General features: G+C 46.5%; 1 non-coding gene across 1 annotated transcript; it reads left to right on the top strand.

The window, feature by feature from the left end:
* Positions 1-12,485: 12,485 nt before the first annotated feature.
* LOC116987705 lies at positions 12,486-12,589 on the top strand. The gene has a single exon (XR_004415767.1). It is a non-coding gene; the product is annotated as a U6 spliceosomal RNA (small nuclear RNA).
* Positions 12,590-14,326: the final 1,737 nt, after the last annotated feature.

Consider the following 14,326-nt stretch of genomic DNA (forward strand, 5'->3'; position numbering starts at 1 on the left):
CGCCTGGCAGAGCTGGTCCTTACAATCAACAACGTCTCCTTCAATACTTCCCACTTCCTCCAAATCCAAGGCGTAGCTATGGACACTCGCATGGGCCCCAGCTCTGCCTGCCTCTTTGTAGGGTACATCGAACAATCTCTGTTCCAGGTGTACACTGGCCTTATTCCCGAACTCTACCCCCGCTACATTGACGACTGCATTGGTGCAACCTCCTGCACCCATGCAGAACTCAATGACTTCATCAACTTCACCACTAATTTCCATCCTGCACTCAAATTCATTTGCACCCTCTCCAACATTCCCCTTTATAGATCTCGCCGTCTCCATTGCAGGAAACAGACTATTAACCGACATCTACTATAAACCTACTGACTCCCATAGCTATCTAGACTACACTTCTTCCCACCCTGCTTCCTGTAAAGACTCTGTCCCCATCTCCCAATTCCTCCGTCTACGCCGCATCTGCACCCAGGATGAGGTGTTGCATACCAGGGCATAGGAGATGTCCTCATTCTTTTGGAAACGGGGCTCCCCTCTTCCATTATAGATGAGGCTCTCACTAGGGTCTCCTTGATATCCCACAGCTCTGCTCTTGCTCCCCCTCCCCCAACTTCTCTACATCGGCGAGACCAAATATAGGCTCGACGATCGTTTGGCTGAACACCTCCGCTCAGTCCGTCATAACCTACCTGACCTCCCGGTGGCTCAGCACTTCAACTCCCCCTCCCATTCTCAATCTGACCTTTCTGTCCTGGGCCTTCTCCATTGTTAGAGTGAGGCCCAGAGCTAATTCATTGTGATCATGGCTGATCGTCCCCAATCAATAACCCGTGCCTGCCTTCTCCCCATATCCCTTGATTCCACTAGCCCATAGAGCTCTATCGAACTCTCTCTTCAATCCATCCAGTGATTTGGCCTCCACTGCCCTCTGTGGCAGGGAACTCCACAAATTCACAACTCTCTGGGTGAAAAAGTTTTTTCTCACCTCAGTCTTAAATGGCCTCCCCTTTATTCTAAGACTGTGGCACCTGGTTTTGGACTCGCCCAACATTGGGAACATTTTTCCTGCATCTAGCTTGTCCAGTCCTTTTATAATTGTATATGTTTCTATAAGATACCCCTTCATCCTTCTAAACTCCAGTGAAAACAAGCCTAGTCTTTTCAATCTTTCCTCATATGACAGTTCCGCCATCCCAGGGATCAATCTCGTGAACCTACGCTGCGCTGCCTCAATCACAAGGATGTCCTTCCTCATATTAGGAGACCAAAACTGTACACAATACTCCAGATGTGGTTTTACCAGAGCCCTATACAACTGCAGAAGAACCTCTCTTCTCCTATACTGAAATCCTCTTGTTGTGAAGGTCAACATTCCATTAGCTTTCTTCACTGCCTGCTGTACCTGCACGTCAACTTTCAGTGACACCCGGGTCTCGCTGTACCTCCCCCTTATCTAACCTAACCCCATTGAGATAATAATCTGCCCCCTTGTTTTTGCCACCAAAGTGGATAACCTCACATTTATCTATATTATACTGCATCTGCCATGCATCTGCCCACTCACTCAACCTGTCCAGGTCACCCTGCAACCTCCTAATATCCTCTTCACAGTTCACACTGCCACCCAGCTTTGTGTCATCAGCAAATTGCTGGTGTTGCTCCTAATTCCCTCTTCCAAACCATTAATACAGGTATATATGGTAAACAGTTGCGGCCCCAACACGAGCCTTGTGGCACTCCAATCGCCGCTGCCTGCCATTCTGAAAAGGACCTGTTCACTCCTACTCTTTGCTTCCTGTCTGCCAACCAATTTTCTATCCACGTCAACACCCTACCCCCATACCATGTGCTCTAATTTTAGTCACCAGTCTCCTGTGCGGGACCTTATCAAAGGCTTTCTGAAAGTCCAGATACACTACATCCACTGGCTCCCCTTCATCCATTTTGCTTGTCACATCCTCAAAAAATTCCAGAAGATTAGTCAAGCATGATTTTCCTTTCATAAATCCATGTTGACTTGGACTAATCCTTTTACTGCTATCCAAATGCCCCATTATTACATCTTTAATAATTGACTCCAGCATCTTTTCCACCACCGAAGTCAGGCTAACTTGTCTGTAATTCCCCGTTTTCTCTCTTGTTCCTTTTTTGAAAAGTGGGATAACAATAGCTATCCTCCAATCCACAGGATCTGATCCTGAATCTATTGAACATTGGAAAATGATCACCAATGCGTGCACTATTTCTAGAGCCACCTCCCTGAGGACCCTGGGATGCAGACCATCAAGCCCAGGGGATTTATCATCCTTCATTCCCATTAGCCTACCCAATACTATTTCTCGCCTCATGAAAATTTATTTCAGTTCCTCTACCCCCTTAGATCCTCTGTCCCCCAGTACTTCTAGGAGATTGTTTGTGTCTTCCTTAGTGAAGACAGATCCGAAGTACCTGTTCAACTCTTCTGCCATTTCCTTGTTCCCCATAATAATTTCACCCGTGTCTGCCTTCAAGGGACCTACATTTGACTTTGCTATTATTTTCCCCTTAACATATCTAAAGAAGCTTTTATTGTTCTTCTTTACATTCCTGGCCAGCTTCCCTTTGTACTTCATCTTTTCAGCCCGTATTGACGTTTTGTTTCCTTCTGTCGTCCTACAAAAGTTTCCCAATCCTCTGGCTTCCGGCTACTCTTTGCTGGGTTATACATCTTTTCTTCTAGTTTTATTCTATCCCTAACTTCTCTTGTCAGCCACGGTTGCCTCCTACTCCCCTTACAATCTTTCTTCCTTTTTGGAATGAAATGTTCCTGCGTCTTTCAGATTATGCCCAGAAATTCCTGCCATTGCTGTTCCACCATCATTCCTGCTAGGATCCCTTTCCAGTCTACCTTGGCCAGCTCCTCTCTCATGGCTTCATAGTCCCCTTTGTTCAACTGCATCACTGACACTTCCGATTTAACCTTCTCCTTCTCAAATTGCAGATTAAAACTAATCATATTATGATCACTACCTCCAAGCGGTTCCTTTACCTCAAGTTCATTGGACAACACTAAATCCAGAATTGCCTTTTCTCTGGTCGGCTCCATTACAAGCTGCTCTAAGAATCCATCTCGGAGGCACTCTACAAACTCTCTTTCTTGGGGTCCTGAACCAACCTGATTTTCCCAGTCTACTTGCATATTGAAATCCCCCATCACCACAGTGGCATTACCTTGGTTACATGCCAGTTTTAACTCCTGCTGCAACTTACACCCTACACCTGGGCTACTATTTGGGGGTCTGTAGATAACACCAATTAGTGTCTTCTTGCCTTTGCAATTCCTCAACTCAATCCACAGTGACTCTACTTCGTCAGTCCATATGTCTTCCCTCGCAAGGGACTGAATTCCATCCCTCACCAGCAGAGCTACCCCCCCTCCTCTGCCCACCTGCCTGTCCTTTCTATAGGATGTATAACCCTGAATATTAAGTTCCCAGGCCCGATCCTCCTGCAGCCACGTCTTGGTAATCCCCACAATGACATATCTACCTACCTCTAACTGAGCCTCAAGCTCATCTACTTTGCTTCTTATACTTCGCGCATTCAAATACAATACTTTTAATTCCTTACGCATCTCACCTTTCACATCGATCCCTATTACACTTGGCCATACTCTCCTATCTCTTTGTGAGCTTTCTTTCCCGTTAATTCTGTGGGTCATTAATTATCCCTTTACTCCCTTTCCCTTTAACTCCATCCTTGACTATCCCATTTGACACCGCCACCACCCCTCCCCCCCCTCCCTTATTTAGTTTAAAACCACCTGTGTCGCAGTGGCAAACCTGCCTGCCAGAATGCTGGTCCCCCACCTGTTAAGGTGCAATCCGTCCCATTTGTACAGTTCCCCCTTAGTCCAAAACAGATCCCAGTGGTCTAAGAATCTAAATCCATGCCCCCTGCATCAGTTCCTCAGCCACACATTCAGGTCCTGTATCTCCCTGTTCCTACTCTCGCCAGCACGAGGAACTGGAAGCAAACCGGTGATAACCACCCTGGAGGTCCGGCTTTTCAGAATTTTTCTGAGTTCTCTAAAATCACGCTTCAGAATATTCATCCCCTTCTTTCCGACCTCGTTTGTGCCGACATGCACTGCAACTTCCGGCTGTTCATCTTCGCCCTTTTCTGCACTCTGTCTGTGACATCCTGGATCCTGGCACCAGGGAGGCAGCACACCATCCCCGAATCCTATCTGTTGCAGCAGAAACCCCTGTCCGTACCTCTCACAATGGAGTCTCCAACTACCACGGTGTTGCCTGACGTCGGCCTCTTTGGTTTTGGCTCAACAGCACTTTTAGCTTCGCGAGCCAGTCCGCCGCTCAGTGTGTTAACATCTTTTGTCCCTTGTGTCTACCTCAGGAAGACATGATGCAGCTCTAAAGGACTTTGACTGGGCCATACTTGGAGAATTGTGTGCAGTTCTAATCGCCCCATTAGAGGACAAATTAGGATGCTTTGGAGAGGATGCAGAGGAATTTTACTGGAATACTTTCTGGATTAATGGATATCAGCTGCAAGGAAAGGTTTGACTAACTTGGATTGGTTTTTCTGGAGCTTTGAAGGCTGAGGGGAGACTTGAAAGAAGAATATAAAATTATATTAAAATTATAAAAGTATTTAGAAACATAGAAACATAGAAATTAGGTGCAGGAGGAGGCCATTAGGCCCTTCGATCCAGCACCGCCATTCATTGTGATCATGGCTGATCGTCCCAAATCAATAACCTGTGCCTGCCTTCTCCCCATATTTAAAATTATGAGGCATAGATAGGGTAGATGGTCAGAACCATTTTTCCCAGGGTAGAAATATCCTACACTATAGGGCATAGCTATTTGTTGAGATGTGAAAAGTTTAAAGTAGATGTGCTGGAAAGAATATTTACAGAGAGTGGTGATTTCCAGGTGTGATGATGGAGGCAGATACATTTAGTAGCGTTTAAGAAGCTCATGAAAGTGCAGCGAAGTAGATGACATGGATCACGCATGAATCAGTTTAACTTGGCAGCATGTTTGGTACAAACAATGTGGGCTGACGGTTCATGCACTTTACTGTTTTATGTTCTAACAAGGAACTGAGGATACTGGTTTACACCATGGAAAGACACAAAATGCTGGAGTAACTCAATAATTCAGGCAACATCTCTGGAGAACAGAAATAGGTGACGTTTTGGATTGGGACCCTTCTTCAGCCAAATTGTAGGAGGAGTGGGATAGACAGCTGAAGAAGTGAAAGGGCAGGATAGAGCATGGCCAATAGTAAGTGAATACAGGTAAGGGTGGCTTTTGATATGCAGATTGTTGGATAAAGGCCAGAGAAGAAATGACAGGCAAGTGCCAAAAAACTATAAAGGATAGCAAATTGCAAAACTGGAGGGTAGAAAAGTTGTGAGTTGAATAGCCAATGCAGGGCATGCACGTGGAGAGGAGGGGGGAAGGGAGAAACTGGAGCAAAGGGCAGGAGTGGGCGGTGGGGGGATGTGGGCGAACGGGGGGTCCAGGGACAAAGGGGAGGGGAAGGGGGCTGTTTGTTGGTCAGTTACCTAAAATTGGACAATTTAATGTTCATATGTTGAGTTGTAAGATTCCCAAAGGAATATGAGGTGCTCTTCCTCAAGTTTGCACATAGCCTCACCCTGGCTGTGAAAGAGACTTAAGACAGAAACGTCAGTATGGGAATGCGAAGGGGAGTTAAAATCACTAGCTCCAGTATGCCTTGCCAGACCAAGAACGAGTGCTTGGCAAAATGCCAGGATGGAGGCGAAGGAGGAGGTATAGGGACATGTATTACATCTCCTGCGGTTGCAGGGGAAAGTTACAGGGCAAGGAGAGGTTTGGTTGGGATGGTTTGACTGAACCAAGGAGTTGTGGAGGGAACGATCTCTGCAGAAGATGGAAAGGAGTGGAGATGGGAAGATGCGACTGGTGGCGAGATCACCTTGGAGGTGACGGAAATGTCAGAGGATGAAGTGTTGGATGCGGAGGCCGGTGTGGCGAAAGGTAAGGACCTTGTTGCGTCTGTGGGGAGGAGGAGTGAGAGCAGAACTACAGGACAAAGAGGAGGTGCGGGTGAGGGATCCATCTACGGTGGGTCTATCGCAATGTTTAAGAAAAAACATGAATATGTCAGGTTTCGGGGAATATGGGCCAAATGCAGGCAGGTGGGTCGACTGTAAATGGGACATGTTGGCCGGTGTGGGCAAGTTGGGACAAAGGGCTTGTTTCTACACTGTAGACTCTATGACACACTGGTTCTATATTATCCAACTTCCTCATCCACTCCCTACACAAGGGGTAATTTACAGAGCCCAATTAACCTACAAATCCAGGCTGCAGACATGCCAAGGCTGGGGATGGTGGTGAAGGTGGAAGAGGGAGTGGACAGCAATTCAATCCCTCCTCCGTGGACTCCATCCAGGACCCCGACAGTCCTTTCAGGCTAGGCAGAGATTCACTTGCACCTCCTCCAACCTCATCTACCGTATCTGTTGTTCAAGGTGTGGACTCTTAACATCGGTAAGACCAAACGTAGACTGGACGATCGTTTCGCTGAACACCTTCCCTTGTCCGCGTGGACCTACCTGATATCCCGGTTGGCAAACAATTTAATTCCCCTTCCCATTCCCACGCTGACCTTTCTGTCCTAGGCCGCCTCCATTGACAGAATGAGGCCAAACAGAAATTTGAGGAACAGCATCTCATATTTCGCTTGGGTAGCATATAACCCAGTTGTATAAATATTGATTTATCTAACTTCAAGTAACCCTTGCATTCCCTCTCTCTCCATCCCTACCCCATACAAGTCGTACCAGCTCCAAAGTCATCTTATGTATAGTAAGGAACTGCAGATGCTGGTTTACACCAAAGATAGACACAAAAAGCTGGAGTAACTCAGCGGGGCAGGCCGCATCTCTGGATTGAAGGAATGGGTGACATTTCGGATCGAGACCCCCTCTTCAGACTGAGAGCCAGGGGAGTGAGTGTAAACGAGACACCAAAAGAGATGATCAAGGACATTTTAAAATAGATCATTGTTAGCGAGGACAAAGTGACAAGAAAGCAAACAGAGATAAAATGTATTCGAGGACAGTTAGACTGGTTGGAGAATTGGGAAGGGGGAGGGGGGATGGAGAGAGAGGGACAGCAGAGGGACAGATACTTGAAGTTAGAGAAGTCAATATTCATACCGCTGGGGTGTAAGCTGCCCAAGCAAAATATGAGGTGCTGTTCCTACAATTAGCACTGGGCCTCACTCTGACATTGGAGGAGGCCTAGGACAGAAAGGTCAGCGTGGGAATGGGAAGGGGAGTTGAAGTGTTTAGTAACTGGCAGATCAGGTAGTTTCGGAAGAAGGGTGTCGACCGGAAACATCACTCATTCCTTCTCTCCAGAGATACTGCCTGTCCCACTGAGTTACTCCAGCATTTTGTGCTATCTTCAATCCCTGACATCAAGCTTAAAAGGGTTCAGAAAAGATTTACAAGGATGTTGCCAGGACTAGTGGGTGTGAGCTATAGGGAGTGGTTGAGTAGGCTGGGTCTCTATTCCATGGAGGGCAGGAGGATGAGTGAGGGGTGATCTTACAGAGGTGTACAAAATCATGAGAGGAATAGATCAAGTAGATGCACAGTCTCTTGACCAGAGTAGGGGAATCGAGGACCAGAGGACAAAGGTTCAAGGTGAAGGGGAAAAGATTTAATAGGAATCTGAGGGGTAACTTTTTCACACAAAGGGTGGTGAGTGTAAGGAACAAGCTGCCAGTGTAGGTAAGTTGAGGCTTGGACTATCCCAACGTTTAAGAAACAGTGAGACAGGTACATGGATAGGACAGGTTTGGAGGGATATGGAGCAGGAGCAGGTAAATGGGACCAGTGTAGCTGGGACCAAAGATCCTAGAGCAAGATAGTTCACAATGAAAAAGCCATAGTAGGGTCATGGGTAATCTTCAGCACCATTTCCGTAACCAGCTTCCGTCTCCGCACCAATGATCCCATTGCGGAGCAAAGATACTAGTGCGGAGACGGAAGCCGGTTACGGAAACATCCTCGTAAAAATCAAAGATCTTTGCTAAAGATCTTTTCTGCCTCTCTGCCTCACAATAAAAAGCAAAAAGATGCCTATATTCCTTCCACAGCACGGCTGGGGCGCCAGGGTAAAGTTGCGGGGAGGTTTGTAATGTATTTTTATGTAATGTTGTCCCTTGTCTGGGGCTTGTGTCTGAAATAAAGTTTATTATTATATATAAAAATCTGGAGAAATATATATGTGTGTGTTATATGAGTATATACATCTATATCACATTCATATATGTGCGTATGTATGTTCTTTCCTACACAATCTAATCAGTTGTATGGTCGCTGAATAAAACCATCCTTAAGTTATACATCATTTGTTAATCTTGCTCAAAACAAATTTTATTTGGTTAAATACTTAATTTAGATAACCCCACTATTACAGACAGATCTCATTCCACTCTCTGGCTATTGGGAAGACCAGATACATTTTATTGTTGAAAATAAATTCCATTGACACAAAAAACATTAAGGAACATTCCAAGAGTAGAGCAACTGGATTCTTCATATTGCTATTATTTTACCAAATACCGCAGCTGTGAAGTGTGATTAGATGAATTACAGTGCAAGTTTAATACAAAAATCAAGTCAAACACAGCACATGAGCCATTTAAATTTTTTTTTAAAGACATTAAAAAAGAAAATTAACAGAATTATGATTTATTAACATATTAATCATGAACAAAAAATACCAGAATTATGAATGAACAGAATTATGAATGTAAGCCTATATCACACACACAAACTTTTCCCCCGCAACGCTGATTACATTGCGAGAGGGATAACTAGTTGGGTCGAGTTTACTGAAATGGCCGCTCCGTTGTGTACTACACGTCAGCCATTGTATTTAGCAGGAGTGGACGATCTTGCATCTTTGGCTGGGACATTGTTGACCAGTGCGGGCGCGTTGGGCCGAAGGGCCTGTTTGCTCTGTGACTAACAATTGCTACAAGCCCCGCCTACTGCATATCTGTCCAATGAGTGAAAGCACCCATAAAGCTGTTGGATGTGAATGAATGTGCGAATTGAGCATGAAAGATGTGAATGCATGAAAAGTGATTTGAAATGATTGTAAGAAGTTGATAATTGTTAGAAATCATATTTCCAATTTGGAGATGGAAGTCAAGAAAGTAAACAGAATGATCACCCTTATGGTAAAGTGTTACTGAATATTGTGATTTAAATAGCAATAAAGCAGATTTCGAGTGTGTGCTTGCTTTGGATTCGCGTGGTCCCTGCGCGCGGGTCACACGCCATTGCGTGAAGTATTATGTATTTTGCACAATTCACCTCCTTTATATTTCTCACAAACCTTCACTGAAAATGACTGCTCTCAACAACAATCATTTTTGCTGCCTTCAGCATCTCACAAGAGTATTAAAGCATTTTTAACATTGCAACATAGTAGCACAACACGGAAAGAACAGATACCGTCTGTCTCAACAAGGGTCTCCACCCGAAACCTCACCCATTCCTTGCTCCACAGATGCTGCCTGTCCCGCTGAGTTACTCCAGCTTTTTGTGTCTATCTTCAAAGAACTCATCATGTTGGTTAATAGGGAGGTTGCCTGGCAGTCGAGGTCACGACCTGTGACCCGTACGGTTGCCACGCAACGCTTTCTGGAGTACAAGCGGTGAACGTCAGGTAAGCATTTACTATGGCTGCCAGTGTGGCGGGCCCGTCTTCTGTCCCAGCATCCGGACTCCACACTGACAGGTTCCACACTCGTGGACCCCGGGCCGTCTGTCCCCCATGGGGGTCGGGGGTGAATCACCCTGTGGTGTGGTGGCGCCATCGAGTGTAGCAACCTCGCCAGCAGCTGTCTGTCCTTTCATCCTTTTTGTTATTATGGGTCTGTCTAAAAGTTTTGTTGTTGGAGGTCTTTTAGTCTTTTTTATGTGGGGGTGGTGGGTGGGGGAACCGTCTTCTCAGTCACTTCCTGGTCGAGGATGCGTCTTTTCTCCGAGCCGCATCTTCGCCCCCCTCTTGCGGTCTACCATCTGGATTAGCGCGGCCTTTCCTGCCGGATACTGGCCAGAGTTTCAGCAGCGGCGCAGCACTGGATTACCTTCGCGAAGCGGGCGATGCCTTACCGGGATCGCCGTGTTGGAGCTCCCGTGTTGGGCCTGCCGACTTTAACACCGTGGAGCTGTGGTTTGAGGAGATTCCAGCCGCTGGCAGGACTTTAAACATCGCGGAGCCTGGGATCTTTCGCCGAGGATCGCTAGTGTTGGAGCTCCGCCCAGCTCGGCCTGTGGACTTCGGAAGCCGCGGTTTCCAGTAGGAAGCAGCCATTTCGGAAACTCCAAGCCGCTGGAAGTATTCTCCGTTCCGACGCCGGAGCTCCATCATCCCGTCGAGAGGGCCTGAAAAATCGGACCGCCGTTGCAGCGACTTCAGAGGCCTCAATAGGCCCCGACCACGGGTGAACAAGAGGAAGAGGACTGAAATTTGTTGCCTTCCCTCACAGTGGGAAACATTGATTCCACTGTGGGGGGATGTTTTTATGTTTTATATTAAATTCTATAGTGTTGTGTTTATCTTATTTGTGTGCTACATGGTAACTCAAATTTCTCTGCACCAATTGGTGTATGTGACAATAAATGTCATAGATACATAGATACATAGAAAATAGGTTCAGGAGTAGGCCATTCAGCCCTTCGAGCCTGCACCGCCATTCAATATGATCATGGCTGATCATCCAACTCAGTATCCCGTACCTGCCTTCTCTCCATACCCCCTGATCCCTTTAGCCACAAAGGCCACATCTAACTCCCTCTTAAATATAGCCAATGAACTGGCCTCAACTACCTTCTGTGGCAGAGAGTTCCAGAGATTCACCACTCTCTGCGTGAAAAATGTCCTTCTCATCTCGGTCTTAAAGGATTTCCCCTCTATCCTTAAGCTGTGACCCCTTGTACTGGACTTCCCCAACATCGGGAACAATCGTCCTGCATCTAGCCTGTCCAACCCCTTAAGAATTTTGTGAGTTTCTATAAGATCCTGTCCTATAATGTCCTTTGTCCTTTGTGCCGTGGGCCAGGGTCCGGGGGTCGGGGGGTGAATCACCCCGGTGTGGAGATCGGGGACCAGTGCTGGTGCAGTGCGGTCAGTGACACTGGGTGGCGGAGGGACCACACTATCCCCAACTCTGCTGCAGCTGAAGGGGTCGTTGCCAGGTTTATGGCCCCATGTTTCCGCTGCCCGGAGCCGTGGCCCTGCTCCACCCAGCCCTGTGTGTGTGGGCGCTGTCGATCCACGGCCCGTCACAGTGCGGCCGTACAGGGGGAGACGGGCGGGGTGTGGTGGTGGCCAGACAGCGCTGACCCCGGGGAGAGAGTGGGGGCTGTCCCGAGGGATCCGCTCCTTTGGCCGCTTAAACCTTGGTGCTCGGGTTCAGAGCACTCAGTCACCCTCCAGCCCCGGGCAGTCGTGGGCCGGGACTTGCCGTCAATCCGCCGGCACGCTGCTCCTTCGCAAGTCAGTGAGCAGCAGTGATTTTAGCGGTTTTCTCTCATGTTTACCCCTATTTCTACAATTTATTACAGCGCAAAAATTTACCATTTTGGCGATTTTTAACAGGTAAGAACGTACGTGTTTTGTGTGTTACTGGTGTATGCCGAAAGCTGCCTTGTACTCCAAAATGATTGAGCTGCTCCGTGCGTCACGCCCTATGACCTTATGACCTTGCATGTAACTTCCCTATACTAAAGAGGACACAAAGTGCTGGAGTAACAGCACGTCAGGCAGCATCTCTGGATAACATGGACAGGTGATGATTTGGGTCGAGACCCTTCCTCTGACTGATGTAATTACAGTTCCAAAGGGCCATATGAAGGGCCTTTGATCTGGAATATTGCCTTTATTTTTCCACACATGCAAAGTCCTCCCAGCATTTCTCTTTTTTTATTTCATATTGCAGCATCTGTAGTTTCATTAGTTTTGCAGACAATCAGAGGGACCAGGGTTGAGTGATGGAGGCACCAGTGAGGGCAGCTGCTGGAACTTGGAGCAACGACCTGCTGGGGGAATTCAGTGGGTCTGGGCTGGAGTGATTGGTGGTAAATGACATTGTATCATCGCAGGTGGGCAACAGCATGAAGATACGGTTGCAGATCTCCTCCTCTTGCAACCGGCAGCGCTTCTTCAGCTCACGTCCCCTCCTCTGCAGGTCCAACAACTGCACTGCATTTACATTCCGACCCGATATTCATAAAGCTGGAAAATCCGACAACGTATGTCGAACATTTGCAATGCATGAAAACTTATTTGGAATAATGAACTGAGGAAATAATAATAAAAATAATAATAATAGAAATTAAATCTAAGAAACTAAACAGAATAATCATCCTTACCCTAAAGTGTTACTGAAACTGGTGATTTAAATAGCATTGAAGCAGAGTTTGTGTGGAATGATACAAGGAAAATTAGCATGGGCTCTGCACAAGGATGACATGCAAATTCGTGAAGCGTTCCATATTTTACACAATTCACCTTTTTATTTTTCACAAAGTTTCAGTGAAATGATTGATCGATGATGCTTTATAGATGGATGATAAGTGAAATGCATACAAAGTACACAAATGAGTCGCCACAAAGGTCATAAGATTATAAATAATAAGAGTAGAATTAGGCCATTTGGCCCATCAAGACTATTAGAAACATAGAAACATAGAAGCATAGAAAATAAATGCAGGAGGAGCCCATTCGGCCCTTCGAGCCATTCATTGTGATCATGGCTGATCGTCCCCAATCAATAACCCGTGCCTGCCTTCTCCCCATATCCCTTGATTCCATTATTCTGCCATTCAATCATAGCTGATCTATCTCTCCCTCCTTAACCCATTCTCCAGCCTTCTCTCCATAACACCTGACACCCATACTAATCAAAAATCAATCTATCTCTGCCTTAAAAATATCTACTGACTCTGGCAAAGAATTCCACAAATTCACTCCTCTCTGACTAAAGAAATGTTTCCTCATCTCCTCCTAAAATAATGTCCTTTAATTCTGAGACTATAACCTTTAGTGCTAGACTCTCTCACTCGTGAAAACATCCTCTCCACATCCACACAATGCACGCCTTTCACTATTCTGTATGTTTCAATGAGGTTCCCCCTCATTTTTCTCAACTCCAGCGAGTACAGACCCAGTGCCGACAAACGCTCATCATAGGTTAACCTACTAATTCCTGGGATCATTCTTGTAAACCTCCTCTGGACCCTCTCCAAAGCCAGCGCATCCTTCCTCAGATATGGTGCCCAAAAAGTACTGGCTGGTGCCAGCAATGGCTGCCTCGCCAACAGTCTGCCTGTCCATTTCCTTCTTTGTGATTTAATAGCATGTGTCCAGTCCATACGTGGAGCTCGGAGAAGCAGCAAACAGAAGCAGAGAGAAGAAACTATTGACTTGAAAGTACGTGAGAAAGACGGTGAGTCACAGTTTAAAACTGAGGCATTTAATTCGCAAATTGGTTAATTGGTGAATTAGGCAATTTATCAGCCGATATAAACAAGGTTGCTTTCGGGGAGCGGCCAGTCGGGGAACGAACTTGTCGAGGGAACTGCCTTGTGAGTAAAGCGCGAGTCTTTGGCTCAAGAGTCTTTGGTGAGGAGGTTGAGGCAAGAAGGCTACACTTGTTTGAAATCTGTGATTTTTGTCTCCTGAGGGAATGGCAGGCATGTTGGTGCAGTGTGTTTCCTGCAGGATGTGGGAAGTCAGGGACACTGCTGGAGCTTCTGGAAACTACACCTGCAGAAATTGTGTCCAGTTGCAACTCGTGAACAAACCTGTTGGGAAACTGGAGATACAGCTGGATGACCTCAGGGTCATCTGGGAAACGTAAAGTTTCGTGGACAGGAAGTGAGTGTCTAGGGGAGAATACGTGTTCGGCACGGACTAGAAGGTCGAGATGGCCTGTTTCCGTGCTGTAATATGTTACATGGTTATATGGAGTGTGGATGATCAGCCATGATCACAGTAAATGGCGGTGCTGGCTCGAAGGGCCGAATGGCCGCCTCCTGCACCTATTGTCTATTGCCTAAATGTATGTTTTTAGTGTTCTTTAGCTTGTTTTATGGAGAGGGGCAGGGGTTTTCCTAATCTTTTTCTAATCTCTTACCTCGATGGAGATCCAATATTTTTCCATATCGTATCTCCATCCGCACTGCGGCCTAACATCGAGGAGTTGGCAGCCTTTGCTGGAGACCAACTTTTGAGAA

Source organism: Amblyraja radiata, chromosome 25 (assembly GCF_010909765.2).
Source record: "Amblyraja radiata isolate CabotCenter1 chromosome 25, sAmbRad1.1.pri, whole genome shotgun sequence".
Classification (NCBI taxonomy): Eukaryota; Metazoa; Chordata; class Chondrichthyes; order Rajiformes; family Rajidae; genus Amblyraja; species Amblyraja radiata.